This window comes from Ovis canadensis, chromosome 12, assembly GCF_042477335.2.
Source record: "Ovis canadensis isolate MfBH-ARS-UI-01 breed Bighorn chromosome 12, ARS-UI_OviCan_v2, whole genome shotgun sequence".
In the NCBI taxonomy this organism is placed as follows: domain Eukaryota; kingdom Metazoa; phylum Chordata; class Mammalia; order Artiodactyla; family Bovidae; genus Ovis; species Ovis canadensis.
The window spans coordinates 86,377,038-86,394,812 of record NC_091256.1 but is presented as its reverse complement, the minus strand read 5'-3'; positions in this window follow the sequence as shown (position 1 = coordinate 86,394,812).

Genomic DNA, 17,775 nt, shown 5'->3' with positions numbered 1-17,775 from the left:
GAAGGACTGATGCTGAAGCTGAAGCTCCAATGGCTTGGCCACATGATGCAAAGAGCTGACTCACTGGAAAAGACTCTGATGCTGGTAAAGATGGAAGGCTGGAGGAGAAGGGGATGACAGAGGATGAGATGGCTGGATCCGGACTTGATGGACATGAGTCTGAGCAAACGCCGGGAGATGGTGAGGGACAGGGAGGCCTGGCGTGCTGCAGTCCGTGGGGTCAGAGAGAATCGGACATGGCAGAGTGACTGAACAGCAACAGACAGGTCCTTCTCTCCAGGGCCTTGGGAATGAAGGCTGGCAACACTGGCCAAGAGGCCTAGGAAGACTGTGCAGGCCAGGGCAAAGGTGCTGGAGGGGAACTCCAGACACACGAGGCAGGGACGGACGGAAGGCCAACCCCGAGGGGTGGTGGCGGTAGACCCAAGTGTCACAGGGCAGAGCCAGGGAGCCTGCAGGACGAGAGCCAAGTGCCCAGGCCTTAGGGATGGAAAGATCCCGAGTGACCACAGGCTTGCCCAAGCGCAGATGACGCTCGCTACGCTGCTGACTGTAAATCTAGCCCACTCGGGGCTGGGTTTGGCTTACTACAGGCCGGCCCCCCACCAGCTACAGTTTTGCTAAATTTAGTGCTGTTCCCAGCACCCATAGGACTCTGCGCTTCGTGTCCATTTCAGGTTCACCCGGGGACAGACAGGAGAGGAGCAAGACTTGTCTAGAAGCGATGTGCCCTCGTGTGACCCTGTCCCTTCCCCGACGAAGTCAGGAGCCCAGGGGAGCAGAAGAGTGAGAAGCCACGGTTGAAGGTCTCTGGGGCTCTGCAAGCATCCTCTGCCCCAGGGTGGCGCTCAGAGAGGGGAAGCGGGCACTGATGCCAAGCGGCCAGCCCACCTTCTGCCCACTCCAGCCCACCCAGGCTTCCCTCCGGGGAGTCCCAGCTGCGGTGGTGACATCGGTCCTGCTCCCTTAGACGGGAAGCTGGAGTTAATCACTAGGGGACAGTGGGTGATAGGGGTCTGGGGGAAGATGAAAATGTATTTAAGCAAATACTCACAGGCCCCAAAACTCAGAGGGTTCAGACAGTGGTTTCTAAACCTGGCACATTGAAATCACCTGGGAAACTTCAAAAACTACTCATGCCAGAGTCCCACTCTCCAGAGACTGTGATGTAATTGGTCTTCGTGTAACATAACTGGCCCGGGCTTTGGAAAGTTTAAAAGAGCCCCCGGTGATTTCACCATTCAGATAAGTTTGAGAAGCAGTGGGTTAAGAGCATGGCCTTTGCTCTCAGCTCGTCTCAGGTGGACTTCTGGCAAATCACTTAACCTTCCTCTGCCTCAGTTTCGGCAACATGCACAAAATAACAGTGACCTCAGGGTACTGCTGGAAAGACTCAGTGAGGCCATCTAGGGAAAGCACAGCAACAGTGGCGTGTAGTAAGCACTCAATAAGATCAAGAATCATTGTTATTATGAATGATAAACAGGAGGAGAAAATGGTGGGAACCTGAGGTCTACCTCTCTGTTATCAAGGGGTAAGAGTCTGTAGGACTGAAACTGGGGCAATTTCAAGACACGGTTGGGGAGGTAGACCCTCTGGTGACCTGCACTTAGTTGGGGGACCACCCTCTCTCCCAGCCTTTGTTCCTGGGGTTCCTCCCTCCTTCCCCATCCTACTCACTCCACATCCCGCTGAGCCCCACCACTCACAGCCAGCTCTCACCACCCCAGAGCCCTCTCCCTTCCCAGGCCTCCCACAGACCCTGCCCCCGCCACCACCACCACTATGCCTGTGGCTTTGGAACTTTATAATTTGCTGCGGTAAACAGCTACCACCCACACAAATGTGAGTCCGTGGGAAGAGTGACACGTGCTGGTCAGGTCTCCTCAAAAAGATGAGAAATTCAGGGGAGGCCCCCAGGCTCATGCTCCCGTGTGCCCTACGGCACCCAGCACGTCCTGGACAGCCAGCTGTTGGTTAACGGGCATCTGGGAGATGGAAACGCAAATAGAGCTAAGTGCGGATCAGGAAGAGCTGGGCTCGGCTCCCAGAAGAAGGCGTACCAGCACCCACTCCATCAGTACAAGGAGAGACTGCCACCCCGTCCCATCCCCAGAGATGGTGCCCACCCGGTCCCAGGGACGTGTGTGTAAGTGCAGATGGCAGACGGAGTGCTGGGCAAGCAACTCTGCCACCCTGGCCTCTGGCTGCTCCCAAGCCTTCATGAATGAGGCTATAAGTCTGGTTACTCCTGCAAGGAAGCCACTGTGATTCCCATCCCCAAGGTTCCCTCGACCCAACAAGGGCTAGGCGAAGCCCAGCTCTGCCCACAGGGCAGTCCAGAGCAGCTGGCCAGCCAACAGGCTGTAAGCCTCTTACAGATTAAAGGTCCTAATTTAAACCTCTATTTGAGGTACCACAAGTGGGTCAGCGCCCTGCAGGCCGGTCAGCACAGCTGACGGAAGGAGAAGCAAGATCCGAGAAAGGCTCCTGGCCTTTGCAGGAAAGATGGAGCCAGAGAATTACTGAGCTAAGTGGTCATTCTGAGGTGGGGAGCTGGTTCAATCCAATCTCCCAGGAATCCCCTCCCCAGACAGCCTGAGCTCGAAACTGCCCTCCCAGTACACCTGTGAAACAGAGCCACAGGGCAAAGTGACGGGTTGGGATGGCCTTCCTCTCCCAGCCCTGACCTTGGCATGGGAACAGCTAATAGAGTCAGGAAGCCAGAGAAGAGGCGCGGGGCTGAAGATGCTGCTCCCCAGGGCATCACACCCGGTGACGGAAGGGGGAGGCGGCCTCTGCTCCCACCCCTGGAGAGGTCTGCCGGCCTCTCTCCCCAGCTGGCCGCAGCAGGAAACACCGGGCACGGAGAGGCGGGGGCAGGAGTGGGTGAGCAGCCACAGATGAACCTCAGATCACGCTGTGAGAGCCTGACTCTGCGGCTCTTAAAAAAAGAAAAGAAAGAAAAAACAGCCCTCTCGCCACATCTGTCTCCATAGCGATGGCCTCTGGGGAAGCGGCCGGAACCTGCTGTCTCCCCTGAGAGCAAAGAAATCCTTCTCGCACTTGTTTCTCAAACTTGGTGGACCCCAGGAAAGCTGGCCATAGGCAAGCTGGCAAGGTGGCCTGGTACACGCACACACACGTATGTAGGTGCACTTGTGTGTTGCTGTTGCTCAGTTGCTAAGTCATGTCTGGCGCTTTGCGACCCCATGGACTGCAGCACGCCAGGCTTCCCTGTCCTTCACTAGCTCCCTGAGCTTGCTCCAGCTCATGTCCATGGAGTTAGTGATGCCATCCAACCATCTCATCCTCTGCCGCCCCCTTGTCGCCCTTGTGTGCATATAGATACACACATCTGTAGATACAGACATAGATAGATTACATACACCACTGAAATAACTATCATGAAATCGTACTCAACTTTACGACATACTGTGCCATCTAATACTTCCTATTACATTCTTTTTTTTTTTTTTCTCCAAATCGGTCCCAACCCACCAAATTGATTTCACCACTCATTAAGGTGTCTGGACTTGCAGTCCGAAGACCACTCATGGGAAAACAGGAGGGGCTCTTCCCTTTGAAAGAACTTTTAAAACTCTGTCCAGACCAACCTCCCTGCAAGCAAAATCCCACAGTTGGGGAACATGAGCAGAGGGGAGGAAGAGCCGACTTCGTTAAGCCCCTTTCCTGCCGTACGCTTCGGGCAAGAGCTTCTCGCAAGACCCCCGTGTCTGTCCCTGGCCGTGCTCAGTGCCTGCTGGTGCTGGCCAGTGTCTAACCCAGCCTGGGGCAGGGCCAATGTTCAATCAACATTGTTCCCTGAGCAAAAGCATGGCCATACCGCCCCTGAACCTCGCCCTTCCATGAGTGAGCTTACCTATGAAACACGAAGGTCAGCACTGTACTGTCCATACTTGGGTTTTTTTTAACTCTCCAGTCTGCCTATCTGTATAGCATATCCACTAAAAACTTCTAGAGGACAAGAAATTTGGTTTTTTAACTTATTTTTTAATTGAAGGTACACAGATATTCTACATAAGAACTTTTATGATAACAGGAACAAATTTTTCCAAGACGGCCTGTGAACTCTTGCCACATTCCTCCTCCAGGCAGCCTTCCATGATGGGTCAGGATTGCTAAGTTCTCTCAACCCGATACCTGGGTGATAAGAAACTCTAATGACTCCCTGCCACACTCACAGACCCAAGAATTGCAAAACATTGCCTCTCTATGTCTGTAATTGCTGCTTAGCTGGGTATCTGGGCTGGAAATGATGTCACAGGGGGAAAAAAAAAACCAAACTGGCATAAGCATTCCATATTCTGAATTAGTAATTTAAGCAAAATTTTTTTTGGCCGTGCTATAGGGCACGTGGGATCTTAGTTCCCTGACCAGAGATCAAACCCACACCCCCGGCACTGGAAGTGTGGAGTCTTAACACTGGTCCGTCAGCGAAGTCCCTGAATAAGTTCTAAAAGTTAATTTTTTTTTTCTATCTTCTCTCAGATAAACTTTTTTGCCCCCTGCTCTGTGGAGCAAACACGGAAATACTGAATCTCTCCGCGTGAGTACACAGAGCCTTCCGCCCCTCAGCTCTCCATTGCTTTCTCAAGCTCATCAGGACCACTATGAAGCCTGTCACTTAACAGCACCTTCAAAACCAAGAGTGACTACAGGGTACACACTCAACCGAGTCAACTCCCGAAGACTCCAGGGGATTAAAAAAAAGGGGGTCTTGCCCCTTTAAAGAGTTCAGTAAGGACTGACGGCTCCCCAGCCTATGGCAGGAGTTTATAATTTGGGGTCTGCGAGTCCTCTGATGGCACCTGGCAAATCATGTGCTGTCGTCACTTTCCCTTCCTCCTGGAGGAAGAAACTACAGTTTCCAGGGAATTCCTACTGAGAACTGGACTCTAAAGAGGTTCAGTTCAGTTCAGTCGCTCAGTCGTGTCCAACTCTTTGCAACCCCATGAATCGCAGCACGCCAGGCCTCCCTGTCCATCACCAACTCCTGGAGTTCACTCAGACTCACGTCCATCGAGTCAGTGATACCATCCAGCCATCTCATCCTCTGTCGTCCCCTTCTCTTCCTGCCCCCAATCCCTCCCAGCATCAAAGTCTTTTCCAAGGAGTCAACTAAAGAGGTTAAGAACCACCAAAACCAAATTCCTGGAAAGCTGGTCCAGGCCCCTCCATGGCTGGCCCACCTGGTACAGAGCCCCCCTCCCCCGGTACACACACCCCCTCCCCCGGTACATTGGCCCCCCTCTCCCAGTACATGGCCCCCCTCTCGGTACATGGCCCCCCTCCTGGTACACGGTCCCCCTCGCTTGGTACATGGCCCCCCTCCTGGTACACGGTCCCCCTCTCGGTACATGGCCCCCCTCCTGGTACACGGTCCCCCTCGCTTGGTACATGGCCCCCCTCCTGGTACACGGTCCCCCTCCCCCGGTACATTGGCCCCCCTCTCCCGGTACATGGCCCCCCTCTCGGTACATGGCCCCCCTCCTGGTACACGGTCCCCCTCGCTTGGTACATGGCCCCCCTCCTGGTACACGGTCCCCCTCTCCTGGTACATGGCCCCCCTCTCGGTACACGGTCCCCCTCTCCCGGTACATGGCCCCCCTCTCGGTACATGGCCCCCCTCCCGGTACACAGCCCCCCTCTCCCGGTACACGGTCCCCCTCTCCTGGTACATGGCCCCCTCCCGGTACACAGCCCCCCTCTCCCAGTACATTGGCCCCCCTCCCCCGGTACATGGCCCCCCTCCTGGTACACGGGCCCCCCCTCCTGGTACACGGCCCCGCTTCTACCACTCCAGCCGCCTCCTCCCAACAGGACATTCCCTCCTCAGTCCCTGGTGGTGAAGCCCCACCCCTTTAACACCCGTGCGTGCGAAGTCACTTCAGTCGTGTCCAGCTCTGTGCAACCCCATGGACTGTAGCCGCCAGGCTCCTCTGTCCATGGAATTCTCCAGGCAAGAATACTGGCGTAGGTGGCCATTCCCTTCTCCAGGGAAATCTTCCTGACTCAGGGATCAAACCTGGGTCTCCCGCACTGCAGGCAGATTCTTTACCATCTGAGCCACCAGGGAAGCCCATCCCAACCTCTAACAAATGCACATTTACTGAGCACCTGATGGGGATGCTGTGCGGAGCTAGGCTCTGAGGATTCAGCCACAAACAAGATGGATGGGACCCCCTGCTCCGGTTCCTCACCACTCCTTCAAGTCCCAACCCCTTCTGATTAACAGAACACTTTCTCACACTCCATCCACATTGCTTTGGCGCTTTGTCTTGTGTTCAGTGTGGGTGTCTGCCCCCCTCGGTAAGCATCAGCCCCCTGAAGACGGAGCCCAGCTCGCTTTCACCTTGGCACGCTCCTTCCTTTCCCATGCCCACCCCACTCCATCCGGAAACACAGAGCCTTTCCCACAGGAGGCCCTGTACAAACGTATGTCAAGACCAGAAGCTGACGGGTTGGCGGATGGTCTAAGTAGCAAAGACTAGCCCACTAGGGACAAGCCCTGCTCGTTGATGCGGGCCCAGGGCACGTGGGAGACGGTCTCTACAGCAGCAGAAAGTAACCTGGGCGTCTGTGCCCAGCTGGAGCTGCAGTTCTCCATCCAGATGCTCATCTTTTCAACTGATTCTGGTCACAGCAGCTGGAAAAACAGCTCCAAGCACACGTATCCAGTTGACATACCTCCTACACTGTCAAAACGGATGGAAAGCGAAATTGCGAGAGCATTTTCCATGAATAGGTGAATGGATGGATGGAAGATACGGCACCGTGCTGCAAAGACATACCACCTCTCTTTCTAAGAAGACAACAGCGAAGGCATGGAAACAGCTGAACGTCCATCAACAGGCGAACCGATAAAGAAGACGCAGCACACACACACGGTGGGCTGTTTCTCAACCAGAAAAAGGAGCGAAACGACGCCATCTGCAGTGACACAGGTGCAACGAGAGGTTATCGTACGGACTAAAGTAAGTCAGAAAGAGAAAGGTGTAGGATCTAAAATATGGCGCAAAGGACCCTATCTATGAAACAAACGGTCTCAGACATAAAGAGACTTGTAGTTGTCAAGCGGGGATAGGCAGGAGAGGAACGGGCTGGGAGTTTGGTGTTAGTAGATCCAAACTCTCACATACAGCATGAATGAACAACAGGGTCCTACTGTAGAACACAAGGAACTATGTTCAATATCCTGAGATAAACCATAGTGGAAAAGAATATGAAGAGAGTGCATGCACACCGTAACTCTGCTGCAGAGTAGAAATTAACACAGCATGGTAAACCAATTATACCTCAGTAAAATAAGAAAGAAGGCAGCTGGTTATTCTAGCCAGCTGGGCCATCTCTTCCAGCAATCCCAGTCCTGCTCACCTCCTAACTCAAAACATGCTGGTGCCTCAAGCAGCCACCACGTCTGCATCCTGGATCTGGGCAGGAGACACAAAACATCAAAGGATGGATGGACAGGACAGACCAGTTGTTGGTGTGAAAACGTTGGTCTCTCAGTCTTGTCCTGCTCTTTGTGATCCCATGGACTGTAGCCACCAGGCTCCTCTGTCCATGGGAATTCTCCAGGCAAGAATAGAGGAATGGGTAGCCATTTCCTTCTCCAGGGGATCTTCCCAACTCAGGAATCCAACCTGGGTCTCCTGCATCGCAGGCAGATTCTTTACCGTCTGAGCCACAGTTGGGTATACAGTTAACCTATGCCCGGTTAAGTAAACGCAGGGACATTCTCTTCAATTCGGTAAATGGCAGTCCTTTGTAATGAGCAGCTGGGACCCTCAAGGCCCAGGACCGCACTGCAATGACTATCTCATGGCGGAGGACCTGAAAAGCAGCTCACCCGAAGCAGAAGTGATGCTTCTTTCTAAACTGGAAAACAAGATTCCAGGACTTGCTGACCTCTTCAGTAATGAGTCAGGAGAATGTCGATTAACGGATATCGTTCAAACAAACAAACATTTAACCTGCCCCTTTAAGGTACGGTGACATCTTAAAAGTGGCTAAGAAAGCATTTCCTTTTTGAAAGAAACTTATGTCACAGAAAAACCATTTCAAAAACCAGCATTTGGAAATCACTTCCGCCATTACATGATGATGTTACGAAATTCGATGGAAGGAAGTTGTCTCTGAAACCAAGGATCTATGCACACCCATAAAACAGAATATCCCAACTTGTTTTTAAATCTCTCAGTGAAGTGAATGAAATACAGTGTCTCAGGGGGCTTGAATACAGTTAAATTATAAGTTGAACCCATAATAACATCATTATAGAGAGGACTCTTTCAAAATATTGTGACTTGAACCAGACCTTCAAACTGTTTGGTTCAACTGTCATGCAAAATATGACACCAAGATAGTCTGAAACAATAATACTCAATTCCATGGTTCTTACTAAAAAAAAATGAATCATTCTTAACACATTTAACTCCTCAACAACATCCATCTACTTCTTATATGTGCCCAGCACTGTTTCGTGCCTTTGAAATATAGCAGGGAATGATACAGACAAAAGTCTCTGCCCTCACAGAGCTCGGATTCCAGTGGGGAGAGAGAGAAAATCTAACAGAATTATGTTAAATGGTAATAGTACTGTGGAGAAAGGGCTTCCCCAATGGTGCTAATGGTAAAGATCCAGCCTGCCAAGGCAGGAGATGTAAAAGACGCAGGTTCAATCCCTGGGTCGGGAAGATCCCCTGGAGGGGAGAATGGCCACCCACTCCAGTACTCTTGCCTGGAGAATCCCATGGACGGAGGAGCCTGGTGGGCTGCAGTCCATGGGGTCACAAAGAGTCGGACACGACCCAAGCAACTTAGGATGCATGCACGCCCTATGGAGGAAAACCACTGAAGGGAAGAGATGAAGGAAATGCTAGCAAGGGTGCGGGGGCAAGCGGGGTGCTGGAAGGTAGAGCAGACACGAGCACAGACCCAAAGGAAGGGAGAGCCAGCCGTGCGGCCATCTGGGGAAAAGCATTCCAGACAGAGGGAGCAGGAGGTCCAAAGGCCCTGAAACTGGAAATGCCCGGCTTGTTCGAGCAACAGCGAGGAGGTTGGTGTGGCTGGAGCAAAGTGAGAGAAGGGAAGAACGGTAGGAAAGAACGACACAGAAGCAAAGACCATGGAGGCCCATGACTGAACTATGACAGCCGCCAGCCACGTGAGGACGCCGAGCACATGAAACGCAGCTGGTCCAAACTGCATGTGCCATGGGGGTGAGGTATAGCCCTCAGAGATGAAAACAGTGTTGACATACTGGGTTAAATTATCAAAATTAATTCCACCTTTTTCCTTTTAAATTTAGCCACCAGAAAAGTGTTAAATTATGAATGTGGCACTCCTGTGTAACTCACTGTATTTCTACTGGACTCTGTTCATAAGTTATGGAGTCTTGTAGGCCACTCTAGGGACCATGGGTTTCACTGAAAGCAAAAGAAGCCACAGCAGGTTTTTGAGCATGGCAGGGATCCTCCCGAGCACAGGGAGGACTACAGCCTGTACAGGGCAGAGGAGAAGCAGGTGAGCGATGATGCTGGCCTGGACTAGGGTGATGGCCGTGGAGGCAGCTCTGTCTAGTCATATCCTACGTCTGATACATGTTACAGGCAGAGTGATGGAGATTCACTGGTGGACTGGATGAAGGACGTGAAAGAGAGAAGTGAAGCAAGGCCACAGGCATTACGGATGAGTAAAACCAAGACAGGAGACTGGGGGAAGAACATATTTACGTGGAAAAATCAGGAGCTCACTGTTGGGCGTGTTAAGTACGAAATGTCTATTAACATTCAAGTTGAAATGTTAAGTGGGCAGATAGACACACAGAACAGTACCTCAGGAGAGAGGCTGGGCTTGAGACAAAGAACTGGCAGTGGGTGGGGCAGTCATCGGCATGTTGATCTTTCTTTTCATTATGGGAAATTCCAACACAGACAAAACTAGAGATAATCGTATGATAAATCTCCAGGTACCTACCAGCCACCTTCAACCATTATCAAGTCATGGTCAGTCTTGTTTATCTCACAGAATTCCTCTGGAGCGAATTCCAGGCAGCATCCATACAGGGGGTATATAACGGCATGAGTCGGGAGAGGGCCACAAAGAGAATCAGAAGACGGAGGGGAGAAGCCCGGGCCTTCTAACAATGAGAAGTCAGGGAGCAGAGATGCTGAAAGGGACGGCCGATAAGACAGGTGGAAAACCAGAAACACGCTCCCTGCAAGCCAAGTGAAGAAAGAGCTCCAAGGGAAAGGGTATGACCAGCTGGGCCAACACTGCTGGAGCCGCTGATACCAGGATGAAGACCAAGAAGGGACTGCTACGTGTAGCAGCAAGGAGGTCACCGCTGGCCGTGGCCAGAGCGCTGTTGCCCGGAGCGGTTCGGACAAGCCTGACTGGGGAGATGAGAGAGGGGGAGTGAAGGAAGCAAGGACTGGAACGGTTTGGGGCAGTAGCTGGAAGAGATGGATGGGGTCAAAGAAGCATTTTTTTTTTAAAGATGGGAAAAATAGCAGCATATCGAAACGATCCAGTTAAGAGAGAAGCAGTGATGCCATGAGGAGAGGGAGGTGCTGAAAGAGCATCCTGAATACGTCTCAGGATGAAATTCTGAGCAAAGAAGAGCGGCTGCCCTCAGACAGAACCGTAAGTAGTTCACGCGGGAACACAAGACACCCAATCATTTTCACTTTTTATTTTATAAAGTGTATGATGTATTGTTAGAACAGCCTTGCTGTATATAAACATGCACACAGACACAACACACAAGGAAATTTGCTTAAAAGTTTTAACCAATACCAGAGCACAATCAAAATAAAGATTAGTTAGAAGAAAATAAAACCATATCACCAAAGGCTACACTATGTAGCCTTCAGAAATACATACCTTAGCATATTCATATAATCGGTATTATCTTACGTGTACAAGAAAAGATCTAGAGAAGGTGAAAGCCTTTGTATCTAAGAATACATTAATTTTTATGAACTAAGATTTTTTTTTAAAAAAAGGCTCAGACACTATAAATCAGGAACCGCAATATACCTGCATTTGAACTCGAAAACTGCAACAAGAATCATGAAAATGAAAGTGAAAGTGAAGTCGCTCAATCATGTCCAACTCTTTGCGATCCCATGGACTATAGCCCACCAGGCTTCTCTGTCCCTGGGATTTTCCAGGCAAGAGTACAGGAGTGGGTTGCCATTGCCTTCTCCAGGGGGTCTTCCTGACCCAGGGATCGAATCCAGGTCTCCCACATTGCAGGCAGACACTTTACCCAGGTGGCCTAATCGTTAAGGGCCAGAGCCGCGAGGTCCCCAGAAATCCACAGAGGCAGAGAAACAGCTGCCCTGCTCCAGGAACAGTCCCGCACCACGGTGTGTGCTGAGCCCTGTGGCCGCTCCGAACACCTTCCATGTGTTTCCACTCACCCCTCTACAAGCCACCAGTCAAGCTCAGCGACAAAGGCTCAGGCCCAAGAGCGTCTTGCAGACGCACGCAGGGTCAGCTGGTGACACTGTTGGAATCCCCGGGCAAGGCCACGGAACGTGGACCTGCCGCAGCTGCCACAGCCGGGGACACCACTGATCACCCACGTGAGAGGACAGCATGAGAGCACCAACACCAAGCCCGAGGACACGGTGGATCTGTCGGACCAGCAGGGACGCCTGCGGCCACCCAGTTTGGCCAGCTGGACAGGGTCAGGGACAGCCAGCAGGCCCTCGACAGCACCCACGCAGTCAGACTAGAAGCTCCTCAAGAGAAAGGCCGGCCTGTCCACCGCAGTGTGCCGGCTCCAGTGTCTGGCACTGAGAAGACTCTCGAGAAATACTTATCAAACGAAGGAAAAAACGACTAGTTATGTTACACCACAAAGACAAGAGGAATAATGAAGGATACTCAAAAATCACCAAATGGTTCACAAAACTCAGGAGAGCTGTTAACGGTAGCCGACTGGAGATGGGGGCAGGGCAGCTAAGTAAATCTGAACTACAGAACTGCACAGCATCGAGCTTTCCCGAAAGAGCATCCTCTTTCCTAACAGAGACGCTGAGATTGATCATGAACAACATGAAACATGGGGACCTTGTGTGGAGCTTGATTCAAACAAAATACCAACTGTGTCCAAAAAAAATAAAAAATTGAGACAAGCAAGGGAAACCTAACTGAATGGATAATTGGTGACGTTAAGAATGACAGTGCTTTTGCTGGGAGTGATACTACGGGAGTTATGTTTTTTAAAATAATACTTTTTAAAAGATTCATCATGGAGTATTTATGGATGAAATATGATACCTTGGATCTGCTGTAAAATCATCCAAAAGGGGAGTGAGGGATAAGGCTGATGAATATACAAATGAAACAGACAGTGCCGTGCGTAGATTACAAGATAAAACTGAGTGGCAGCCACCGAGATCACTTATGCTCTTTACCTTCGCAGATACACAAAAACTTCCACAGTAACTATAACCTCAAACTGCAGTCACTTTCCCTGTGCCTGACCAGTGCAGAGAAATGTGGTATTCTGGGTCATGTCTGGTCACGATCGTATCACTGGGAGGAGGCCCGCCGGTCAGATCCGACGGCCACTGCCAGCATCTTCCCCTGCTTCAGCTCCGTGTCCTCCCTGGGCCTGTGATGCCTCCAGGCTCCCTCCCATTCTGGTTTCTCCTCTCCTGACTCCATCCTACCTTCCCTGCCACCGGCTGGTTCTTTTTTCTTCCTTAGCCCCTCTGGCTTTACCCGGTCACATGGGGATGGTGACCCACCTCTTTGTCCCAGGTCATTCTCCTCCTTTCTCACAGTCCAAAGGTCAAAAGTCCCTCCTTCCCAACAGGGTCAACCTGTCTGCATCCTTTCTCCTTAACGGCACCCACATAACCAGTCTGTCCGGTTGTTATTAAAGAGCCCATCTTTGCCCAGGTTTGTCACGAGGGCTCCTGTGAGCTCCTGTGTTGCTCCACTTACCTCCTCAGGACCCTCCTGCTTTCCAGGACAGACACCGAACAGGGCTGGGTGAGTCAGTTACAGGGACGTGGGAGCCTGCGCGGATGGGTCAGCCAGTTTCAGGGGTGTGCGTGCCTGCCAAGTGCCGAGCGCAGTGCCCCACACTGGGCTGCTGCAATGAACGCGACAGACACAAATGCGCTTGCCTAAAGCTTATGATCTGGGGAAGTTCAGTTCAGTCACTCAGTAGTGTCTGTCTCTTTGTGACCCCCTGGACTGCAACACGCCAGGCTTCCCTGTCCATCACCAAGTTCCAGAGATTACTCAAACTCATGTCCATTGAGTCAGTGATGCCATCCAACCATCTCATCCTCTGTCGTCCCCTTCTCTTCCCGCCTTCAATCTTTCCCAGCATCAGGGTCTTTTCAAATGATCTGGGGCAGGTCCTATTAAAATCGGTTCAACTGCCCACATACCTTCCAGACTATTCTGTGAATCCTCTAGATATCTGTATCCCCACCAAGCTTTGCACAATGCCCAACCCAGAACAGATCCTTAATAAATCTGTAGCAAATGAATGTTCCTCCAAGTCAGTGCACTTGTCTGAACATTTGTGGAAACCCGCGTAGTGTGGGGTCACCTTGGACTGAAAGGTAGTGTGGGGTCACCTTGGACTGAAAGGTATTTAGAGAGGATTTTTGATAAAGACCTTTCTTCTTTTTTCTTCAATGAGAAGAAAACGTCCCCGGGGCCTCTGGGGGAAATGTGTGTAGAGGAGGTGAGAAGTAAGACTTCTAGAGCCAGGCTTACCATTGCTGGCTAAAAGCAGCTCTGGATGTGCTTAGCTTCTGTCTTCTTTGCTATTCTGGGTCGTTGGCTCCCGCCTCCCCTGGCCAGCCTCCTCCCTTCCAGCTGCAATGGGAATAAACCTCAGTCACCACCCGCTTGCCCCCCTCCTGCACGGCTCTGCACACACTGTTTCCTCTCGCCACCAAAGTGTCTCACTTTCTACCTCAGCCCTGAGAAGAAGCGACCCGACTGCCCTGAGGCTGCTGTTTTGTAAAAGGAAGAATTTGAAATTCATCCTGTTCCTCGCCAGGAGTTCCCCTGAGACTCCAGTTTGAGGACTGAGTCAAAAAAAAGTGGAAATCGGGACCCGAGAGGACCCAGTACAGTTGGCAGCAAGGATCCCGAGTGCTGGGATTCCAGCCTCGAGCCACCCAGGCTCACACCCCACCAACCCCAGGCAGCGGGGCCGGCTCTGGCAGACAGGCCCCGCTGGGCTGCAGACCCTCTCTGCAGACGCATCTTCAGGGCCTCCAGCCAAAAGGGCACAGTGAGGCCAGAAGTGGCAAGGCAAAGGTATCAAGAGAAACACGCCGCAGGACTCGTCAAAACCTATGGGCCTCTCCTCCACACCAGACACCGGTTGGTCCACTCTCCTCTGCAGGGGCGTGAGAAATGAGAGGGGAGGTAGCTTGTCACACCAGGGCCCCAAGCCATCCCTGACAAGGAATTCAGGCCTCTGGGCTCAAAGAAGTGTCTGTGCTGGGGGATGCTGGGGGCTGGGGACAGAAAGGCTTCAGGAAAAGGGATCCACACAGAAGGGGCTTCCCAGACACGGGGAGTACTATCTTGGGGCTGACTCTAAGAACCTACCACCTCACCTGCTGCCTCATCCTCTCATGGGATATCACCAAGGAAGGCCCAAGGCACAGTCTTCAAGAACCCCAGGAATCTGACCATGGCAAGCACCCTCAGTGGTGACCCAAGCACTTTTCTGGTGTTCTAGGACAGGGGTGAATTTTTTTTTTTTTTTCTTTCAGGGCAAGGCAGTAAAGACTTAGGCTTGCAGGTCATACAGTTTCTATTGCGACAACTCGGCTGTACCAACGCAGCGTGAAAACAGCCAGAGACATAAACAGTGGGCCTGTGTGCCAATCAAACTTTATTTACAAAAGCAGGCATCAGCCCACAGGCCAAAGTTGGCCCATTCCTGGTCACTGGGGAAAAACTACCCTTCTAGTATTTCCACGCTCCCAAGAAGAACACGGGCCACCCGCTACTTGCAGGGCTCCCGCCCAATCTGGAGACAGGGGCCTGGTCTAGGGATTTCTCCCATGCCCCCTACCACAAAGCACCAGAGAAATCTGGGCTGCTGGTTTCAAACGTCTGGTCTTCAACAGAAACCTTGGCAAATGCAGGGAAAAAACTGGACGTCCTATCTGAAGTCTTCAGAGCTGGAAGAAACTAGACCCTTAGACTAGGCCTTAGCCTGGAAACGGAAGTGACGTGCTCACGATCGCGTTGCTGGCAAAGGCCTCTGTCGAGCGCTCTTATTCCTGCAGTGGTGACTGGAAATGAGCCAGAAAGAACAGCCTTGCCGGCGGAGGCTGAAGGCATATGGCGCATCTCTGTAGCACAGGCCAGGGCCTCTCAGGAATTTATAAGCGGATCGTAGAGCAAAGGTCAAGGAGAGAGCTTGGAGAGGTAAGCGCACATATCTATCTTTCCAGGACATATCCTCCTGGACATAGTTACCAGGGAGAAGAAAATTCAAACAGAAACCTGAACTTCAAAAAAGGGTGTGGTTTGGTAGGAGATGTGGGCGTTCATTAGCAGAAATCTGGTCCGGCAGTCTGGGCGGGCCCTGGTAATAAGTGCCAGGCTCAGAGCCTCACCCAGCCCGAGGCCCATGTCCCAAGCCCTGGGATCTCTCTCTCCACACCTTCTCAGCAACCTCACACCTTCAAAGCTTCGTAATAATACGGTTTCCTCCAAGTGTTTTCCCAGAACGGATTTCCACCGCAAATTCTCTTTGCCTGACCATAAATATTTCTACTCAGACACCCTGCCATTGTCTTGGGCAGTGTGTCCAAAGGCAAATCAAACATGACTCCCCCAAGCAAGTTTGAACCTTGATTCTGCTACTTCTGTCAATCACGAAGGCTCAAAACATCAGCATCTTATCTTGCCCGTGTCCTGTGCCCAAGCCAAGAGGGCTCTGCGAACTACCTCTTCCTCCACTTTCTTGCAGCCTCCACCTTAATCTATCACTTCCAGTCTGGAATACTGCCAGTCTCCTGCCTGGAGCCCCAGAGTCTAGGCTTGTAACCATGCCAGCTGATCTTCCCTGGTATACGTATCCCACTCTCATCTACCATGATCTCTTCAAGGTCCATCCTACTGACCTGTGTCTTCGCAGTTCCCAGAACCTTACCTCACATGGGAGGCACCAAAAAAACACTGAATGAATGAGTTGGAGCTTTCCTCGGGAGCCACAGCCACACCAGAAACCTCGGGGCCTTCCCATTTCCCACCACTGCGCACCCAGACCACCACACTCTCCAGGCCTTCCATCATCGCCCCCGCCCTCCCGCCCACAGCTCCTACCATCCCAGGCACAAGCTCCATCCAGCTAATAAATGCCTGGCCTTCCTCGTGGGCCAGCCACTCCTGCATCCACATCTCTGCCCACGCACTCTGCTCACCCTGCCCTGCAATGACGTCCATGCCCTTCCCCCTCCATCCAGGCCAACTCCTCCTCAACTGCCAATTATTGAGCTCTGGGGGGGATGGGGAACGCAGGAAAGGGAAAGATGACCGAAAATGGGGAAGGAGGGGGCCTGATATGAACACACTGGGGTCTCTGATCCCTGGAGCCATCACTCTTCGGGTAGGTTGCACACGATTAGAGAAGGAAGAGGTGGGGGGAGGAGCCAGATTTTTCCACTGAAGGAAAGGCATGATTTTCATCACTGCTTCTGTTGCCCTGGTAACCAGGGACAGCCCAGTGGAGAGTATGGTAAAAGAACACCATGTTTATCTTTGCCGTCTGATCCACTTCCCTGAACACCCTTCCCTGACCATCCTCTGGCCCTAAGGCCGGCTCCAGATTTCTTAGAAGGCCACCATCATCCCATCCTTCTAGTCACTCTTGCTCAAAACCTCAGTTTCTCGCTCTCTTTATCCAACCCTGTGTACCGTATATTCTTCCACTGCAACATTCTGGGGGGTCATCTCACCATACCCATTTGCTACGCCAAGGGATCCCGAGAACAAAAAAGTGGCCTCAGAGCGCAAGAAGGGAACCCACTCCATCAGAAAGTCCACGGGGCCAGGGGGACATGGAAGGGACAAGAACGGGAGGAAGGCCGTCCAGCCAACCACTCTGGGTCAGCTCCAGACGGTGGGAGTGAGCTCTCCTGGGTCCCTTCCTACAGCCGGGACGAGCAGAGGGAGCCAGGGTGAGCATGATGGTGTCGGTCCGCCCACGAGCTTCCACAGATGCGGACTCCCACACGGACACAGCGGCTGTGCGACCCGAGAGCGGAGACGCAGCGCTCGCCCCGGGAGATTATATAAGCGTTATATAACATGGTGGCACCAATCAGCACGGCGACGCCGCAGCTGTCAAGTGCCAGGGACGGGCCGAGAGCAGAACCAAACCCAAGGGGCTGGAGGCACAGCCCTCTGGCCGCTGATGCCAGAGCAAGGCCGGGCGCTGGCCGCCGCAGCCCTGTCTCTACATGCTCCTTCCACCTCAGAGGACACAGAGGGAGACTTGCCTGGCTCCGCGTTCTTCTTCCCACGCCGGGCAGCAGGGAGGTGCGGCTGCACCCTTGCACCCTGGCCCCAGGCAGCCTCCGTCCAGCTGCCCTCCTCCCCGGGGAGCGGCCGGGGAACGGCAGGGGAGGCGCGGGGCCAGCCGCCCCCTCCTCTCCGTCCCTGCGCCACAGTGTGTGCGGGGAACCGGCGCTGCAGCGGCTCCGGGATTGGCTGGGCCAGCCTTCCCTCTGCTGTGTC